This window comes from Mustela lutreola, chromosome 3, assembly GCF_030435805.1.
Source record: "Mustela lutreola isolate mMusLut2 chromosome 3, mMusLut2.pri, whole genome shotgun sequence".
Lineage (NCBI taxonomy): Eukaryota > Metazoa > Chordata > Mammalia > Carnivora > Mustelidae > Mustela > Mustela lutreola.
In genome coordinates, this window is record NC_081292.1 from 194,224,880 (window position 1) to 194,230,879 (window position 6,000).

A 6,000-nucleotide genomic window follows, 5' to 3' on the forward strand; every position below is an offset into this window, starting at 1 on the left:
TTTGGTGCTTGGAAAAAAATCACCATGCTTAGCCCACGAACGGGGCATGGTAAAGCAGAAAGAACATTCTTTTAAGGGAGAGGAAGTCTACATTCTGTCATTCAGCAGCTCTGCAAGCAAGTTGTGCTCCGCGCTCTGGGTTTCTGTGTCTTCCTCTGGAAAATGAGGGCGTTGGAATAGATAGGTCTCCCTGGAAGACGAAGCTTTCTTCTACTCCGTGGGTCTATGAAGCATCGTTCACCCGACATTTGTGTCAACAGCCCTCTCTCGATGTGTGTCCTTTCAGCGCGGGTTAGCGTTACACGATGTCCAGTGGTCACCCATACTTTAGAGAAAAGAGCCTGGCCATTTATAGGTTAGTGCCCTTTGTCCCAAAGCAGCAGAGTGAGGCACAAGGGCAGCCATGCAAGCATCGTGAAGGTCAAAGGTCATGACCTTTCGGGGTGAAAACCAAGACAGTTGTGTACCTGCATGGCATTAGAGTCTGGCTTTGGGCCAGTCACAAGGTGCTTTTCCCCCAGAGACGCTGTTATGGACCCCGGGTGGCATCGCTCAGGGGAGACTGGGCACGGACGCCTTTCTATAGACTGGACTATAGAAAGGCAGTTGGGCAAACTGAAAAGTGAAGGTTCTGGGGCACATCAGCGTTGTTTCGGAGATCATCTGAACGTATCAGTGTGCGGTAACAAACTCGAACTATTTCCCTTAAACAGGGCTGTGAAATCCTGCAACTCTGGGAGCAGCACACGCAGACAGAGCACTTTGAAAATGCTCCTCTGGACAGAGCTCCTTCTGGATGGGGGGACGGTCCCGAGGAATATAAAGAAACAACGGGACTGGTGGACGAGAGAGGAAAATGTGGTGATGGGGTGTGTGTGTGTGTGATGACTCAGTGGATGGGACTCGTGCCCTGTGGCTTCTGTGTGATGGGGTGGCAGAAGTGACTCTACTTAGCGCTGAAAACAAGTAAAGAAAAAGCCGAAAACCAGAGTACACACACACAAACACACACACTGACACATCCTCAACGTGTCACCCTGGGGCACATCTTTTAAGGATGACTCAAACAGAAAAGTAATTCGTATGTAACCAAAGGTTGTGAAGGAGGCAGATACCCTTTTAGCCGAAGAAGATACAAAAGCCCCGTGAGCAGGGAGAATATGAAACTCATCTATAAACTCAGGGAAACCTGTGGGCAGAAGATACCCTCTGCAGTGTGAGATTCCTGATCTGCTCAGAATGTGACCGCAAGTGAAGGAAGCCAGGGAGCAAATGACAGAAATCTGTCGGTTAGACTCAAGCCCAGGCGATATCTTTTTTTCCTTCTCTCACCACAAGGACTGGAAACTTTCCCGTCCAACAAAGGAAACAGGAACAGGCAAGAACATCTGTCCCTCGTGCCCCTAACGATTTCCAAGGCACACAAGAGGAGGCTTTGGGAAGGACGACAGTCTGGGACTGAAGGGGGGGTAGGGAATTTGAGAGAGCGGAGAAGACCCCGTTGCCGTGTGTGTGTGTGTGTGTGTGTGTGTGTGAGAGAGAGAGAGAGAGAGAGAGAGAGAGAGAGAGAGATGAGGAGGGTAGTAAGAAGTGAAGTGTAAAGAAGGGATAAGAAATTCCCTGAAGGACACCCAGTGCCACCAGAAGAAATAGCAGCAAGGGGGTGCCCCCAAAATCTGGACAGTGGAACTCCATGTCAATGTGTGGTTGGAATGAGCAGGTGAGCTCCTCTGTGGACTTTCCCCCAAACTTGAGCGTCGCTGAGATAGGTCGTGTTATTGGTGCAATTATTCAGCTCACTAACTGCAGAAGGATGATACGGTCTTCCTTTGCCCGGCGGGGTGCAGTGCCTTCTCTAAGGGAGAGTGCACATCTCTGCCCCTTTGACATCAGACTTGGCCATGAACGTGCTTTGGCCATTGGAAACTGAGCGGAGGTGACCTAGTGTAACCTGCAAGCCGACTCTTGGAGAGCCCTCGTGAGGTTCAGCCGTCGCCCTTTGCCTCTGGCAAGAGAATGGCAGGTGTCAGCCCTGGGCTGCCCCATGAAGCTGGGTCCCAGCATGAGGAGAAACAAAGGGCAGAGCTGAGCTGTAGATTAGCTGTGCCGATGTGTGTTGAGAGCGAGACCCACATCTTCCCGTGTAAGTCACGCTGACTCTGGGGTTATGACAGCATGATCTCTTGGACGTGGATTGTTCAAACTCTCTTTAGGTTGTACGGGTGCTCCCTGTGATCCTGGGACAACGTGATAGATGGAATGGGACATAGACATTCTGAGGGAGGTGTGTTCTTGCCTGAAGGACGTGTCCTTGGCCTTGGGTAGGGAGATCAGGGGAGGTCTCGGGCAATCACCTGACTCGTTAAGCTGTTAGACCAATATTCCTGCCCATAGTTCCTCTCCCCACAGGAAAGCTGTAGTCACATCTTGTGGGGCCAAGCAAAGGACTCTGTGCCTTATTCACAAAGTCTTTAAAGAGGAAATAACTGGGGGAACTGACCCAGAAAAGGGGAAGTTTGGGGCAGAGGGATTCCATGGACAGAGTACAGAAAATTCCACTGAGTCAGGGTAGATCATGAGATGAGCAGTTTCAATCTGGAGGTGGGCGTGGGTGGAGAGGGGGCTCGGGTTCAGAGAACAAAAACTCTTGCTTTTCCAGGAATTTTAAAAGGGAGAGAAACTGAAAAAGAAGATAGAAATGTCCCAGGTATTCCTATTAAGAGAAAAAAACCCCTGTTGTCTGATAGTGGCAGTGGGAACTTAACAGGTTCCTCATGACAGAGTCTTCCCATAGAGACTCAAACTTTTCTCCACTCAGTGGAAAGCGCCAAGTTTCACGTCAGCAATACAGGCTTCTCATGAACCATTTTGTGAAAGACTTTTGTGCAGTTTCTTAATAATCTGTGATAGAGCTGAAGTAGAAATTTCTCTCTACTTCACTGGACAGGATTTGACAGAAGCTCTATTCGGTGGGAGGTAGGACTAGATGACCTCTCAAACTCTTCCAACTCAAACAGATTAATATTTATTATTCAGTGCTATAACTTATGACATTAAAATGTCAAAATTGACTTAATTAGGGCAAACAAATAGAACTAAATCTGAAATGCAAACATACCATTTTATCATCTTTACCCGTATACGCCCCATCAAATTCTTTATAGGGGTAAAGCAGGGTATGAATAAGTGAATGAATGAATAAAATGTTACGTTGCTGCCAGACGCCATATTCGAGCAGTAGGAGTGAGCACTAGCCAGTTTTCAGTGGTTCAAGACCCACGGAAATGGAACCTTCCATCATGGGGATAATTCTAATAGATTTGAGTGAGGAGGGAGAAGGACTGGCAGTGTGTATAAGGTTCAGGAGTTCCAACCCTTCTACAAAATGCTGGAAATGGTTCAAAAGAAAAGTGAACCATTAGGTGGTTCCCAGCAGGCACTGGTGCATTCCAACAAGAGATGAGCCATTGCTGTGGCTTTACGTTAATTTCTTTTTCATCCCAAATGTTCATTTTAGTCTCCTGAGAGGATTCCCCCCACCCCCCCCCGGCCCAGTGTGACAAATTTTCCAATTTTGTAATGGAAGCCAGGGGAAAATGGAATTCTCTTTATAGAAATCCATTTTGTAGCCAACTTTCTTGAGATGTATCTATCCCTGAAAGCAATTTCCCTCATCCAGTAGAGGCAGCTGAGGTGTGTAGGGCCAGCTAAGTGGATCGCTGACAATTTGCTCCGAGAGCTTGCGGGAGATTTAACAGCAAGGCCTTGTGGGGAAACGTGTCGAGAGCCATCCTCTCCAGGCCCTTCTGTAGCTGCACCGAGTTCCGTTTTCAGAGCAGAGATTTCACAATGGAGAAGGCAGGATATGGGGCGGTGGAGCTGACATCACTTCAGCACCCAAAGGCACAAGGTCAATTTCCTTTATGGTCTCAGCACGCTCTAGAATCTGCCCAGGAAGTGGCACACCACAGCGAGGTAAACGGAAGACAAGTCCGCAGACCAGAATGGTGTCAGGGTCTCTGTCACAGATCAGAACGGCCTCAGAGGATTTGTAAAGCGTGGAAGGAGTTTTCTAATGAGGACTAGAACTCATGTCTGGCTGGCTCCTTGCCCTGGCTTACGTTCCAATACTGCCTCTTTGGGGGCCCATTTGTGATCATGTAATGGCAAAACAAAGCGTTTGGTAGTAAATTAAATCAGTTGTATACTATGTGGGTGACCTGACGCAGCATATACCGCCAGGCTTTGATGCATTCCAGCGTGGGAAATGGACTCTTGAAGCATGACAACGGGCTCTTCTCCATCTGTTCCTGTTCCCCATTTGACTCATCGCTCCTCTGTAAATACTCTCTGACTCGTTAGCAAGTTGAACGCATTTCAAAGCCCCACGAAGGCAGCGCATGTAGGTCAGAAGTTACCTTCTGGGAGCCCCAGAGGACAGATAAACTTGCCTTACCGTGAGAATGGTTTCATCCACTTGACACTCATGAGCGACGACATTTCTCACGCAAGCAAAGGGATGCAAATAAAGATCAGATGAGGGCCGGCGGGGAAGGAAGTCGGCGAAAACATGGAGGTTTATGTCCGAACAGAGACAGCGAAAAACCTACCGCTGGGACACGATAAAGAAAAATAAACGTTTGGGAAGGTAACAAGCCAGAAAAAACATTGACAAGAACGAAGAGAAGAGCTCTGTGATTCTTAACTGAAGCTGGATGGGTGTCCCTGGGCTCTTCTCGCTGGTTTTCATAACCGCGTCTTGGAACAACATCTGGGACTCACCGTGGTGGCGATACACCGTCATGGTCTTTCACGAGTGTGACACCTGCTGCCCATCCCCGCAGGACGGTGATTCAGCGTGGTGAAGCAACACCTGATTCCACAGGCAAAGCGATCAGAAAATCTCTGAAGTGTGCCTTGTAGAACGGATGGATTTTGTGTCCGCACACCCAGAGTTGAATGCATACTCTGAGGCAGATTGTACCCTTAAGAATACTAGTTTATGTTTTTTGAGTATTTGCCATGATCTGGGCACTATACTATCTGCTCTCCTGGCACAAATCAATTGAATTTTCACAAGAACAAGGTAACCTTATTTTTTGCCCAATTTTACAGATAAAGAGAATGAGACACAGAGAGACCATAATTAGCCCAAAGTCACACAGTGTTTCAGGATTCCTACCCAGGTCATCTGGAACCAGAGCTGGAGCTCGTCGTCATGGTCCCAAGTATGCATATACCCCAACCCAGTCAACAAAAATCCTGCGAGTTAAAACACACACACACACACACACACACACACACGCACACACACTTGCACACCTGTCAATTACACTGAAATGTTTCAAGTGCCTGACCAGGTTGTTCTCAGAATAAAAAAATATCATCTTTCTGTGCCTTGGCTTTCCCTTAAAGCTAATAAGCAGTATGTCACAGTCGATCTCAATGAGGAAATTAAAGATCTCACTATGTATCGAGCTGTGTGCTATACTTTCAGAGGTTCCAAATTTGTCCCCAAGAAGCTTTCAATCCCCCCACGGGACAGCACTAACCCTGCTGAGATTAATACGATATAAATGGAGAGGAAGAGATGAGAACGAAGGCTTCTGATGGGGCAGGTGCGGAAGAGAGGGGGAAGCCCAAACACAGGACTTTGTATCAGGAGAACAGTCACTGGTTGACAACGTGCCTTGTGTTATTAGGAGCAGGTAGAGAAAATAGACACCAAACATCTAATGACACCCAACCGACTTATAAGGAAGCCGACTATATTCTCTTTAAAAAACAGTTATATCATATCATCTTATCTCTCCGTGGTATAGATACTATGAAGAGATTCGCAAAATAACTGTTTCATCCAATCATGGGGTTTGGAGTTTTGTGACTTATCTTCCCCCCAGGATGAACGGATAAATCTTGTCTATTCTCCATTGGTAAGTTTATGCCTGAATTAACCAAATCTTTTACTATTACAAGGAATAGGTATTCAACCCAAATTAA